The sequence below is a fragment of the Lissotriton vulgaris genome, chromosome 6 (assembly GCF_964263255.1).
Source record: "Lissotriton vulgaris chromosome 6, aLisVul1.2, whole genome shotgun sequence".
NCBI classification, from domain to species: domain Eukaryota; kingdom Metazoa; phylum Chordata; class Amphibia; order Caudata; family Salamandridae; genus Lissotriton; species Lissotriton vulgaris.
In genome coordinates this window covers 1,583,081,603-1,583,097,107 of record NC_141694.1, presented here as the reverse complement: position 1 = coordinate 1,583,097,107, position 15,505 = coordinate 1,583,081,603, and positions in this window count along the sequence as shown.

Here is a 15,505-nt window from a genome sequence, read left to right as displayed (position 1 = left end):
GTTCAGTGAAGTGTGTGGGTTTGTGGACAATCAGTGCATCCAGGCCAGTGATTATTGTTTTTGGATGGGTCATATTGAGTTTGTCAAACCAAATATTGAGGTCACACAGAGCTCATAGGTTGGAGTGTATTGTTATCAGGTTTGAAACTGTGTCTGGAAGTGCATCTGAGAATGTCGCCTAGGTAGATGGAGGTATGTAAAGGAGCAGGAAGTTACAGGAGGAAGACTGTGAAGGATTGCATTTTGTTAGAAGAGCCTCACAATTTTTTATTGGGATATTATCAACTTTAGTGATATGTAATGTTTGCTTGAACCCAACAGCTGGGCCACCTCCTTTTTTGCCTGTACAATGTTGGGTGATTGTTTGATACCCCAGAGGAATGTCTTCATGTAGGACTGGAGCCATATCATCACCTAACCATGATTCAGTTATGAATAGTATGTCTGGTTTTGCATCGGTGCGAAGGTCGTAGATGTGATGTTTGTTTTTAGAGAGCGATCAAGCATTAATCAGCAAACAATTTAGAGAATGTGTTTTGCTGACAGTGAGACTTTGTTTTGTAGAAGAGTGAGCAGTATTGTATGGGTTAGTAGCAGGTGTATTATTATTGCTGGTATTAGCTGTATGAGGATATCAATCATGTAGCTGTTCTGTAATGTGATTCTCGTCCAGCAGGCTAAGAAGGCTAAGAAGTCATTTTGATGGGTCTGCATGCATAGGGGGGGACAGTGTTTGAGAGTAAGTTAATGTTTTAGTGGTGTAACCTTGTTGTGCAGTAGACAATGAGAAGCAAAGTTGTGATGTGTGGCACTTTGTTTATATTGCTTATGTATGTTCAGGGCGTATGTTCAGTTTATGAAAATTAATGATAGTGTTTTGTTATTTTAAGATTGTTTGAGATATCTCACAGTTACGTAAGAAATTGCTCTTAGAAAAAAACATTTAACATATGTTTTATTTCTATTTCTTAGATTGTTATTGAGAATGTTGAATGTGTTTTTTAAAGATAATCTTATTGATTGTATTTTTTTGCCCGCTGTTATGTGATGAGTACTATTGAACTCACTGTTTCTAGCGAATTTCAATATATTCTGAGAACAGCAAAAAAGACAAATGTAATGCTTTACAAATTATTTTGTGTTTTAAAAGATATATTGTAACTGTATTTTTTTTTGTCTTCCACAGATGCTAATTTTATAATATATAATTTTTTTATTATTTATTATGTTTAAGGTGAGTATAAGTAACTGTTAAAAATGGTCGATGGTAGGTACTTCTACAGAGCTGAAGTAACAAAATATTGAGGGAGTACATATGTGTGCAAAGATCGTTTGTATCTTTTAAATACATTTGAAAAACTTTACATATATACTAATTGTACCAGTATTCTTTGCATTTTACTACAACACATCTACTAGTTTGGAACAGGTAAGGTGAATAGACATATTGCACTTTTTTTAGTACTGCATTTTATTATAACAGCCTGAGTTTTTCCGATAGAGATAAGGAGTGACTGGTTTGAAAATTTAAAAAAATTTAAAAACAGAACATTCATATAAATAATTATATTTATATAATCTTATAAAGTAGTAGACAATGGTATTTGTATAATATAAATGTTAAGGGCAAAAATGCTAATTTTGTGTTGTGTATTAGAAAAACTGATAAAATTAGGTGTTTATGTTTTTGTACAAGGACCTACAACATAATAAATTGATTATGGAATAACAACAGAACAATATGGAAGACAGTTTGGAAATTAGCAGAAGTCTCATAGAAGAGCTAAACGTACATTTCACAGGCAGCGAGAATGAAGAACAAGAAATTAGTGCTGCAGATATCAGCTGTGATTTCTTAGATGAAAGCTTGGATGCTAATTTTCTGGAAGCATTAGATGATATCGAGTTTGATCATATAAATTCCGACATTGATAATTAGGAAATTGATATCAATGAAATACCTGATGAAATTATTTTAAAAGCTCTGTTAAATTATGAGATGTTAGAAGAATACATGTATTATTATATAATAATAATGGTTTGAGTATTATGTAGTAAAAAATTCACTGTAATAAAAGTGTAGCACTTATAGATTCACTTATACATTCTTTAAATGATTTGCCCAGTCTGTATCCTCTACACTTCCTTCAAACACTCTGTCACTGTTATTTTAGTATTGTAGTGAGCCATTCATCATAATGTCCTTATCTATGCACTGCGCTAAAAATGAAGCTCTCATACATTTAGGCAGGCACTCTCCTTGCAGAACTGTAGTCATCCAGTCGGTACCCAAGTAATCATGGAGCAAAGTAGGCCTTAGCCCATGGACTGTTTTAAACCCCCATAGACTATGCTTGCAATTTTCTATGCACCTGCAAACTTGTATTTTATACCTTCAATTCCCTAGTCTGTATTGTTACACTTTCATCAAACACTCTCACACTACTGTTTTAGTATTGTATTGAGCCATTCAGCAGTATGTGCTTATATATTTACTGTGGTAAAACTGAATCAGTTATAAATTCAGTCAGGCACTTTCCTTGCAGAACTAAAATCATCCACTCAGTACCTAAGTACTCATGCATTAAAACAGGCTTCAGGCCATAGACTGCTTCAAACCTCTATAGACTATGCATGCAGTCTTCTATGCACCTGCAAACCTGTCTTTTATACCTTCAATTTCCGAGTCTGTATCCTTACACTTCCAGCAAACACTCTGTGATTGCTGATTCAATATTGTACTGAGCTATTCAGCAGAATGTCCTTATCTATGCACTGTGCTAAAAATGAAGCTCTTATGAATGCAGTAATGCACTCTCCTTGCAGAACTGTAATCATCCAGTCAGTACCCAAGTAATTATGGAGCAAAGTAGGCCTTCGGCCATAGACTGCTTTAAACTCCTATAGACTATGCTTGCAGTCTCCTATGCACCTGCAAACTAGCCTTTTATACCTTCAATTCCCCAATCTGTATCAATACACTTTCACTAAACACTATCAGACCACTCTTTCAGTATTGCAGTGAACCATACAGAACTATGAGCTTATCTATACACTGTCTAAAAGTGAAGCAGATATACATTCAGCTTGACACTCTGCTTGCAGAACTGTTATCATTCAGTCAGTACCCAAGTATCCATGCAGTAAAGTAGGCCTTAGGATATGGACTACTTCAAACTCCTACTTACTATGCATGTACGTTTCTATGCACCTGAAAACGTGTCTTTTAAACCTTTAATTACACAGTCTCTATCCTTACACTCCCTCCAAACACTCTGCCACTACTGTTTCAATATTGTAGTGAGACATACAGCAATATGTGCTTATCTATACACTGTACAAAAAGTGAAGCAGTTATACATTCAGCTCCAAACTCTCCTTGGAGAACTGTAATCATTCAGCCGCTACCCAAGTAGTCATGCAGAAAAGTAGGCCTAAGGGCATGGACAACTTCAATCACCTATAGATAATAAATGCACTTTTCTATGCACCTGCAAACTAGGCTTTTAAACTTTCAATTGCCCAGTATGTATCCTTACACTTCCTTCGAAAATTCTGCTACTGCTATTTTAGTATTGTAGTGAGCCATAAAGCAGTATGTGCTTATCTATACACTGTTCTAAAAGTGAAGCTGCTATATATTCAGCCAGACACTCTCCTTGCAGAACTGTAAGCATTCAGTAAGTTCCCAAGTAGTCATGCACCAAAGTAGGCCTTAGGGCATGGACTGCTTCAAATCCCTATAGACTATGCATGCACTCTTCTATGCACCTGCAATCTTGCCTTTTAAACCTTCAATTGCCCAGTCCGTATCCTTACAGTTCCACTAAATACTTTCACACTTCTGTTTCAGTATTGTAGTGCGCCATACAGCACTATGTGCCTATCTATACACTGTTCTAAAAGTGAAGCTGCTATACACTCAGCCAGACACTCTCCTTGCAGAATTGTAATCAGTCAGCCAGTACCCAAGTACACATGGAGCAAAGTGGCCCTTAGGGCTTGGACTGCTTCAAACCCCTATAGACTATGCATGCACTGTTCTATGTACCGGCAAACTTGTTTTTTATACCTTCAATTCCCCAGTATGTATCCTTACACTTCCAGCAAACACTCTGTGACTGCTGATTCAGTATTGTACTGAGCTATTCAGCAGAATGTCCTTTTCTATGCACTGTGTTAAAAATGAAGATGTCATGCACTCTTCTTGCAGAACTGTAATCATCCAGTCAGTACCCAAGTAAGTATGGAGCAAACAAGGCCTTAGGCCATGGACTACTTTAAACTCCTATAGACTATGCTTGCAGTCTTCTATGCACCTGCAAACTTGCCTTTTATATGTTCAATTCCCCAGTCTCTATCCTTACACTTCCACCAAAAATTCTGTCACTCCTGTTATAGTTGTGTAGTGCCTCATTGATCAGTGTGTAGTATACCATTCACTACATTAAAACACTAATGGGCAGATGTACAATAACTGGCACATCCCCAGGGATATGTCAGTTATTGTTCACTGTGACATCACCACCATGGATGCGCCGTATTTACAATGTGGTGCACTATGGGGCAAAAACGGCACAGATATGTGATGCATCTGTACCGTGAACGCAGCGCATTGCTTGAGTTGCGTTGCAAGCACAACGCAGCTCCAGCAATGCTCTGGGGGCCCTATGCTCACAATGCTGTGTCAATCCTTATACCTGCTGCAAGCAGGTGCAGGGTTTTGACGCAGCATAAGCCCAAAAGTAACTAAATTAAATCTTGTAGATATCACTCAGTCACTTTAAGGAGGCGTTGCTACACCGGAACATCCCCCCCGCGCAGGAAAGCCTCCTTCTGGCGCAAGGTTTTACAATGTGACGCACCTCCCAGATGCGTCACATTGTAAATACAACACACACTGGCACATCTTTTACACCACAGCTGCGTCACAAAAGTGACACAACGGCTGTGTAAAAAAGGAACAAGGTGGTTGCAAATCTGCCCCTAACACTTACAAATTCACCGAGGCAGTTTCACCAGCACTGCAAATGGAAGCATAGACTTGTAACATATTTATGTGCATATGTTACATTCAAGTGCTTTGGAAGTACTACAGTATACTATAGGTAAACACCTTATGGATTTAGCACTTCCTTATAGTGCTGCACTTTCACTTTCACCATACACTACGAATGTATTCATTCATTCATTTATGCACCACACATTCATTCAGACACATTTTTACACACTATCATACAAATAAAGCTCTTTCTCTGACCAGTGAAGGTAGTTCTGAAAAGAACAGTTTTTTTTGTGGAAGTTTTGTACTTTATTTGGATTTTTAAAAAATGTTTTTTACTTTAAACAAAAGAATTAAACTGCAACCTAAAAATTGTCCAACAGGAACAAAACAATGGAAGAAAAAAATGTATGGCATGGACAACGATGCTCCCGTTTCCTGAGTTTGATGAGGTCTATTGATTGTTCCCCAAAACATAATAATTCATTGCAAAATATAAAATGAATTTTCAGCTCCGAAAAATCTGGATCAATGTTCGGGTGCGTACTAGTTACCAAAAGTGGTGGTGGTGCAGTCGATGTACTCGCAACAGCAGGCGCAGGGTTGTCCTGCAACCTTTGTGTTTGCAGCTCTTACGTAGTTGTTGGGGTGCAGAGTTTTAACATGTCACACCAATCTCGCTGTCCCAAACGAGTACTTTTTTGTTGGATCGCCCCTGAAGAGAGTTGTCTCGCAGATCTTGCAGGTACCTTCTTTTCACCCTCAGGGAAGGTAAAAAAATTCCAAACTAAAGCTGTTTTTCTTTTATTCTGAGGCTCCTCAGGAATAAATTCTTCCTTAGAAGAGTGGTTGGAAGAGGACTCCACAGGTGTAGCCATGGTGAACTTTCCCTCTAAATTGACAAGATCCACAGAAGAGATGCTTCTCCTGAGAAAGTCAAAGTATAATGATTAAAATGGGAGGGGTCTTTCAACAGTTAGAATAGGAAGTATTATGAACCAATCAAATCTGTTCTTTGAAAGTCACATGGCTTTGCGTACGCTCACGGTGCGCTTACGGTGCTCTTACGATTTGTGTAATTGCTTTTAAAAGAATTATACGCTTATTAAAAGTTTTTAAAAAAAATCATCATACGGAACCATTGAAATTACCCCGTTATAGTTAGTTCAGCTAACTATAACTCTCGCGCTCGCCATGCACTGCTGATGACGTCACATATTACATCACTCATGATATGGTCAGTGACATCACTCATGACATCAATGATGACATCTCAAATGGCATCACTGATGACATCATCCAGTGAATGTGTGTCTTTCTGAAAAATAAATATTTTTTATATATGTGTCTATAAAGGTCGATGGAAGAATAAATGGGTAAATAAGTGTCTAAATGGATGTTTTTTTTTGTAAAAATGTTTGTATAACTGACTTATTAAGTGTATCTTAGTGAATACATGTATTAGCGAGTAATGTTTAAATATGTAAATATCTGTATCAGTTTCTCACTTTGTGTATAAGTGGCTGCATGGGTTGGTGAGTAGCTACATGAGTGTTTATATGGGTTATTAGTTGTTTTTTTAATATCAGTATGAGTCTCTGTATGCTTTGATGTGGAGTATTACTTAGCACATAGATGCATGAATGACTTACTCACTGTTTGTATGTGTTCTGAAAACAGCATGTCTGCAGGGCTGTATGGGTGGATGAGTGTGTGTATGGGTGTGTTAGTGAGTAAATGACTGTCTCATAATATCTTTATGAGTAACTACATATGTTTTAAACTAGTAAATGTGAGTATTGATGTATATAAGTGAGTATATGTGAGAGTGAGAGATTGGAAGAGTTCCTGTAGAAATAAGTATGTGTTTCTAAAAGTGATTGTTTCAGAGAGTAAGTATGTGTACGTTTCTGTAGAAGTAAGTGTAGTGGTGTGTGTATAGCTGTATATTCAAGTAAATGGATGTTTGGTTGTTTATTTGCATGTATGAGTATGTGTGTGAGTAACTCTATGGATGAGTATCGGTTTGTAACAGGATGTATAGGTGTATGAGTACATATGATGAGTGAGTACATGTATGAGTGACTATATAGAACTGTTAGTGAATGAGTGAATGTGTATGTAGATGTTGGAATTACTGAATAGGTTGTTGTAACTGGTATTGGTATCTCCTTTTTTAAAAATTTTAGTTTCTATTTTTGAATGTGTATATCAAAGGTCATATTACGGTGAGAGGAGGTTTTCCACAAGGATGATGTCATCAGTGATGTCATTTGAGATGTAATCAGTGATGTCACTGACTATGTCATGAATGATGTAATATGTGACGTCATCAGCAGTGCATTGTGGGGGCGCTAGTTATAGTTATAGTTAGCTCAACTAACTTTAACAGGGGAATTTCTATTGTTTTGTGTGAGTGAAATGTCCAACTAACTATAACGTCCCTGAAACCCATGTTTTTTTCAGTGAATTTCTAAGGTTTTTTAAAGGAATAATTTTAACTATAATGTCCCTGAAACCTATGATTTGTTCAGTGAATATATATATTTATATAAAAAAACATACAGTTACGTACTCCTCATCCTCATCCACTCATCCACTGGTTGAGAAAAAAATGTGCACTCAGGAGTGCAGTGTGAAGGGGTTTATTATTTTTATTTATTTATTATTTATTTCTTTATTTCGGCCACTTGGCCATAAAAGACACACATATATACATGCATAAAACAGAGAATCATAACAATGTACATACACAAGTGCTGCATAAAACAGAGAATCATAACAATGTACATACACAAGTGCTTTAAAAGGAATTTGTCTCCTAAAATACAAAATTAATTTCCGGCATCCTCATTAAAAAACACCAAGTGCTTCATTTCATTTTGCAACTGGAATATAAGCATAAACAGGATTACTACTCAGAGTACCTGACCAAATTTCCTGCGAGCAATATGCACAGAATAAAGAAACCTACTAATACTAAATACAATAGGCTGAGAAGTATTAGCTTTTATAATCCTATATGCCGTGATACAAGATCTAGTTCCTAGGAGAGTGCACATGGGTTTGATCCATCTCTTTCGCGCTTTCGAATATGCTTTACATATAAACAGCATGTGGACCTCATTCTCCGTACAAGAATCTAAACACATAGAACATTTCCCATGCGTAACATTTGGACATTCCAGTTTTCTCTTAGACCAACATTCTATATTGGAATTCAGCATGAGATTCCCATACCTGATTTTCAAAAATAGAGACTTCGCAAAGGGGGGCTCTATTTCGTTTAAGAAGACTTCAAAGGAGGGTTCATCTTTAAAGGTTAAAAATTCTTGGATTAAGGACCCAGTTCTATTTTCATTCACTAACATATTAGTCGTATAGGACCAGAAGGCTCGCTTCACCATGGACTTGGCAAATGGTGGTAAATTATCTGGTTTCTCCCACAACTGGGGCAAGCCCAGAATTGAGAGCCATTTTTTAATATGTCTGAACCATAAAATGGAGTGAAAAGAATCTGGGTCCAATATCTCTCGAAGGCCATTCCTATAGTCAGATAGTTCTGGGGTAGACCATATCCTTATCCAAAACATTAATGGTCTAATGGCAGTAAAATTATCAGTTCTTTTAAAATTCAAATCAAGTTGAAGAGGGATCAGTGGTGTACTAGTGGGAACCCTTAGAATTGTTCTCATAAATTTATTATCCAGACCATGGAAACTATCCCTTGCCCAAGGTCCCCATATCTCAGCCCCGTAAAGGGCAACAGATTGAATTTTAAATTTAAAAAGTTCAAGCACAGGAGTCACACTCTTACTTGTACTAGCATTAAGTTTGCTAATAACTGGCTTGACATTATGGGCATATGACACCTTGCTTTTCTCAATTTGGGCCTTCCATGTTAGATTTGAGTCGAGTACAACCCCCAAATAGGAAAAGTTCAACAGTTCCTAAGATTTGACCATTTAAAGTCAGGGTCCCTCTATCCGGTTTACTAGGGTTCAATGCCATACACTTAGTTTTGTCAACGTTTATCTCTAATCCTTTTTTCACACAGTAGCTACTGAATGAGTTAAAGAGTGCCTGGAGGCCCTTCTTGGTTTGGGATATTAGAATGGTGTCATCCGCGAAGAGCAATGCAGGCACCCTCTCTCCATTAAGCTGAGGTGAGTCATTGGTACAGCCATTCAAATGATCAGGGATATCGTTAACAAATAAAGAAAATAAGGTGGGGGCCAGGACGCATCCTTGGCGGACACCACGCTCAATTGGAATATTACGCGTCAGTTCACCATTTGGGCCCCACCTAATGTTGGCATGATTCCTAGCATGTAACTCGACTATTTGAACCAAAAGACACCCTGGCAGACCGGCTTCACTTAGGGATCTCCAGAGCAGGTTGCGAGGGACAAGGTCAAATGCCGCTCTCAGATCTACGAAAGCTACATACAAATGACCTTTCCAAATGTGTACATATTTCCAATATATACAACAAAATCTGAAGACCTGGTCTATGGTGCTGGTCTTGCTCCTAAAACCGGCTTGAAATTTTGAAAGTATTGTTTTTTCCTCCAGCCAGTCATTTATCCAAAATAATAAATGTTTGGCATAGAGTTTTTGCAGGGTGTCCATTAGACTAATTGGTCTATAGTTCGAAGGCATAGATCTATTTCCCTTTTTAAAGATTAAAACAACTTCTGCTGCGCGCCAGCTATCGGGAAATTGGCAATTATTAGATAGAGCATTTAACAAACGGTTTAAATATGGAGCCCAAACTTCGATTTCGTGTTTATACAAATCGCCCGGTATTTTGTCAGGGCCAGGAGCTTTACTATTTTTTAGTTCATTGATTGCCCTTTTTGTTTCATCTAGTGTAAAATCAAAACATTCAATAGGTGGAGGCAGCCATGGAATCTCATCAACACCACTATCATATTGTTTGTAAAGAGATGTGAAGTGTGTCACCCAAGTTGATTCATCTAAAAAAGTGTCCTTCACAACTCTACCTGCGTGTCCCTCATTTGCAACCAGCCTCCAAAAGCCAACATTGTCCTTAGATTTGGCAGCAACCAGCATGTCAGCCCAGATCGACTCTTCCCATAACTTTTTTGAGGTCCTTTGGACATGCTTCTATGCTTCCCTTGCAAGTCTGACATCTTCCTTTGATTTATTTTTAATAGCAAACAGGAGCTCCTTCTTAGCCAACCTACATGAATGGTCATACCATAGTTTACCATGGCATCCCACTCGTACATTTTGTTGCTTTTTCTTTGGCATTTTGGACAGACAGGTTTTTAACTCATTAAAGAAAATCTTGTGTAATGCAACAAAATGATCATAATGGTCGGGTAAGAAGGGTTGACAAACTATAGGCCCGAACATTGTCCCAAAAAGTGAATAAACCAATGCTAAGGCCTTACCTTGGGCTAGAATGTACGGCCATTTTAATGCACGTCTGTTATTATTAACATGTACCTGCTCACACAATTTAGGGTTGGAAGCCTCAATAGATGTTGAAGCAGAGGTGTCACTAAACATGAGGGCATCAATATGAAGTTCAAGGGGATAGTGGTCACTCTCATCCCTGTTTGCCACCTTAAGATCAACCATAAAATGCCAGATGCTTAATGAGACAAGTATGAAGTCCAGGTTACTTTTAGACTTCGCGAAAGTTGGCTGTTTTATTAGGTCAGAGGGGAGACGGCCGTTACATGCTCTGAGACCATGATCTGTAGTTAGCCTCATTAATTGGACAGCCAGAGCAGAGCATTTAACGCAGTTTGAAGTCTCAAGCTGGGGGATGTTATATGCTTGATCTTTGTCCTCGAAGACATCACTAAGCCCAAAAACGGGTTCAAAATTACAGTTTAGGTCGCCACCCAGAATCAAAGGAACATCACCAACCACCCTTTTCAACAAGCCATCCAAGGTTTCCAAAGTAGGAGAAACTCCGGAATGACCAAGGGGTCTATTATAAACATTGACAATGTAACATTCATCCCCATTCAGATTTACAAGTTTTAGTGCCAGAATGTCAGGGGTTCCTGTGTCTATTGGTTCAACCTTTATTTTCAATTAAATTTTGACCCATATAATCAATCCCCCAGACAGCCTCCCCCTATTAGACTGAACTGCCTCTGTACCAAAGGTTTTATATCCTATCCTGTGGGGAATATCCATCACCCATGTCTCTTGCAATAGGCAGAAATCGCTGGAGTCAACATAATCAGCCCAATCTGTGTCCATCAGATTTTTGTTGACTCCTGCAATATTCCATGACAAAACAAGTAACGTTGGAATTGACCCACTACCAGAACGGATGGGGTCATCAATGGTCAGCACTGGTTCCAACGGAAGATTTACACCATCTAGCTGCAAGTCACCAACAATTTGGCTCTCTGTTTCGGTGGCCAGAACCCCTGCTGCAATACTAATTTCATTACCAAGACAACCCTCATCCACTTCGTGACACTGTGGGTTCGCTACTGTAATACTTTCCGTATTCTGGGAATCCCATGTTTTACAATAGTTTTTGACTCCCTCTCCCTCATTCTGTGGTTTCTCACTATTTCTGTCTCTGGGGAAAATATTCCCATCACCGGGTGAACAGTAGGTGCCATGTGACTTAAAAATACAATTTGGCGAGGTCTCAAGTCAATCAATTCCATCTAAACTGCTAAACCTGTTGAAAGTAGGAATTACGTTCCACACATTTCGAACACCCTGTCTGCCCAAATCGGGTACATGACCGGAATAGTGTTTAACAGTATTCCAATTGGCCCCGTAGTTGGGAGGCCTTGGTGGGGGGTAGAAAAAAGATAAGGGCCTAGCTTCAATAGATGAAGTGCCTGCATATGATTTCCATGTGCATATCTGTTGGGCACTATGGGGTTCCTCAAATGAAATAACGATACAGTCACCCGGAATTGATTTGACTATAGGACCTACCCATGTTACCCTGCGAACCATAAGGATTCTACTTTTCATATGGAACGGAACAGGTTTGTTTGAATTTAGCCAGTAAATCACCTTATTTTTTAAGGATAAAAAGTTTTCTTCAAATTGGTTTTCTAGTTCAGGCACCCCAGTAAGGACAACTACATAGGGACTGGCATCATGGGGCAGATCTATGTATCCTCCCTTAAAGTTGTCATAGGCACAGGTTGTTTGGTAATTAAGTTTATTCGTTCTGTTTGAAGAGGATCTATCAGCCAGGGATTTATTTAGACCCAGAGTAGTGTGTGTAGGAGGAGGTATGTCAGCTGAAGACTTTTTTGGGCCGGGTGCTTTGGGTGCAGGGGAATGAGTGTCGACAACATTTGTTATCTGTGATTTCTTGCTTTGTACAGGACCCTTCAAAGATGGTTTGCTAGCAGTGTTTACAGTTGACAGATTCAAAGGTGTGGCATTGGGATTTACTGCAATACTCGTTGTCGGGTTTGCATTTATGTTTTTTACTACACTCTTTTTTGGGTACTGTGTGCTAGATGGATTTGTTTTTGAGGATATCACAGGGGCCATGGTTGGAGCCAGTGTGGAAATTGCAGGTACATCACTACCATTAAGGCTTAAGCTGGATAGGGTGATAATACTTTTTTCCACCTCAAGTAGCTGATTTTCAATGCAGGTTAGCTTGACTTCTAGCGGCCTGAGGAGTTTTTTAAGAGTTTCCCATACGAGTTTCAGAAACTCTTCTTTACCCCCCTCTGGCTCAGCCATGGATATGGAAGTTTTCTCACCCTCGACAACGGGTTGGTCAACTCTTAAATCTAGATTTAACGCTTCCATGTTGTCATTACTAGTTTGCACAATTGGAAGCGTCTGGTCAGACTTACTAACTGCAATAGTTAATTGTGAGGCCCCCCCTGTAATGCACTGGCTTGAGACTACTTTGCCTTTTTCCTGGCATACACAGACATATTTTTCCGTTTTCTCTTTTGTTTGGGCATTGCCTTAATGTCTCCATGGTTATTCTTAGAAACTGCTTTCCCTTGGGCCTTCTCCCCCTCAACATCCTCCACTAGTGAATCCGAAATCGTTATGTTTTCAGATACACTATTGATAGATAATTGTGAGGGGTCTAAGTCAAGGTTAGCAGAGGGAGCTGTTTCCTCGGAAATAGGATGCACTTCGGCCAAAGTAATAATAGGTATGGGGCCGGTAGTGCGCTCAGGAGTTTTCGAAGAGGCAATGCTACCTAACGAAGATTTTTTTCTTAATGCTATGTCTATGGACTGCCTTCTAGCTGTCTCCAACTCCAGGGACACTCTGTGCTGTAGTTTTGTAATCTCATTGTCAATGGTTATGTTAGTCCTTGTGATAAAGTCATCCAGGGTCCCTGTAGCCTTTTTCACAGGCTTTGTGGACCTACTCCGGGTTTCGCGCAAGGACGTCATATTGTGAGTACTTAGGGATAATTAGAGCACAGTTAAACTGGATACCGTAGCAAAAAACAGCCAAGGGAGGTGGCCCGGCCCGGTCTTACTCGGTCTGTAACGGCCTGAAACGGCCCGGTCTTTGCCCGGTCTTTGCCCGGTCTTCGCCCAGAGCTGCGTCCCGCGCTGCGGGAGATTAGGCCTTTGATATAGGGGCGTTGAGGGCGGTGGGCGGGACAACAGGGAGAGCGGACCGGAAGCTGCCACTCGGTCATGCAGGGACTCCTGGGCAATGGAGTCCCCGCTACGCTCGCAGCCCCGCTGTTAGCCTCGACCCTCTTCCGCCATCAATCTTCTCCCTCAGGGTCTGAGGTGCAGCCCCTCACGAAATCTGGCGAAGCAGCACCCGCAAAGCGGGTGCGGCGAGGTCCGGTGCACAAGAAAACAGGCAAGTTCTCCTGTGGGCGTTTGCTCCTGGTAGCCACAGTCTTGGAATGATCCCACTAAACCTAGCAGGATAGAGGTTTAAAAAACCCTCCAGTGGGCAGTGGGCGGGACAACAGGGAGAGCGGACCGGAAGCTGCCACTCGGTCACGCAGGGACTCCTGGGCAATGGAGTCCCCGCTACGCTCGCAGCCCCGCTGTTAGCCTCGACCCTCTTCCGCCGTCAATCTTCTCCCTCAGGGTCCGAGGTGCAGCCCCTCACGAAAGCTGGCGAGGTCCGGTGCACAAGAAAACAGGCAAGTTCTCCTGTGGGCGTTTGCTCCTGGTAGCCACAGTCTTGGAATGTGGCTACCAGGGGTTCATTGCGTAGGTCGAATGTTTGGGGTAATAAACATATTGACACTGCACACCAGACTGCACGTTTTTCTCAATCTGGGGATGAGAAAATGTGATATATTATTGGCAGCTCCGCCGACGAAAAGCGCCACCTTCGTTTGGAACTAGGGAGCAAGCAGCAAGCTGTTTTGGTTATACATACATATATGTGCATAGATCTCTGATTGCACTAATTCCCTTTTTGGAATGAGGTCACTGTGCTCTTACGAGGATTTATGCATTTGTTTTTAATGGCGGCTTTGTGTTTGGCTCAATTTGACGCAACTACTACGAGTTCGAAATTTCCCACCGCATATATTTGCTGACATTAATAGGAATAAAAAGAAAATTGTAGCACTTTACATTGATAGCAAAATAAACCTTAAATGTGAGTTCACGACGAGACTTTTTATTAAATGGTGCCTTGTAACTGCCTCCTTGCACTTCATTGCTGGGATTCATTTAAAGAAAGCCATTTGCATTCGTTCTGGCAGTGACGAATGTAACTATCTTCAACAGTTGTCTTTGATGTTTGCAGTAGCCAATTTATTCCATGTAGACATTTACATTTGCAGCTAACTAATAGTTGCAATATGCTGTTTATCTGCTTTATTGAATTCTAGTGATCTTAGAATGTAGCCACTTTACAAGGTATTTTTTTTAAAGAACATGTTTTAATGGAAAAAGCTGATAACAAGAATAACTTGAAACAGAAATGTAACTTAATATTTCAAGCTCCTGAGGCTTTTGATTAGACCATTACTCTCAGCTCCTAATCTCTTACTAAACTAAATTGATTCTTGTTCAATGTAGAAATAGAACTGACTGTTTGAATTCGCCACATCCAAGACTGCAAGCTGTTCAGATAGCACACAAGAAAATAACGGGTTCCTATTTAATTAACAAAAGAATGAAACACAGATGAAAACATGATGTTAAGACACACTATGAATCGATTGAAGTTGAAGATTCAGTTGTAAACCGTGCAAGAAAAATGGGTTTGTAAGTCAGGAAAATATTAATTAAAATGTTGGTCTGCCATGCCCTCTTAGGAAAATAGACTGGAATGAAAAATGAGTGTCTCTGGTTTTGCTAATAGCATCGTGTTTGAGGCTGCGCTTGGAAGCCATACATTTGTTTAGAAAAGAATAACTACCCTTCTTAGATGTGGCTAATAAAGACACATTTAGGGCTATTAACAAAAAACAAAATTCAGCAGATTAAGATTCAATATGCTTTCGCCCCAAGGAGTGCTAGCTCACTCCTCATTTTACACTTTGGGCTGAGCATGCCAAAAATGGAAGCTTAG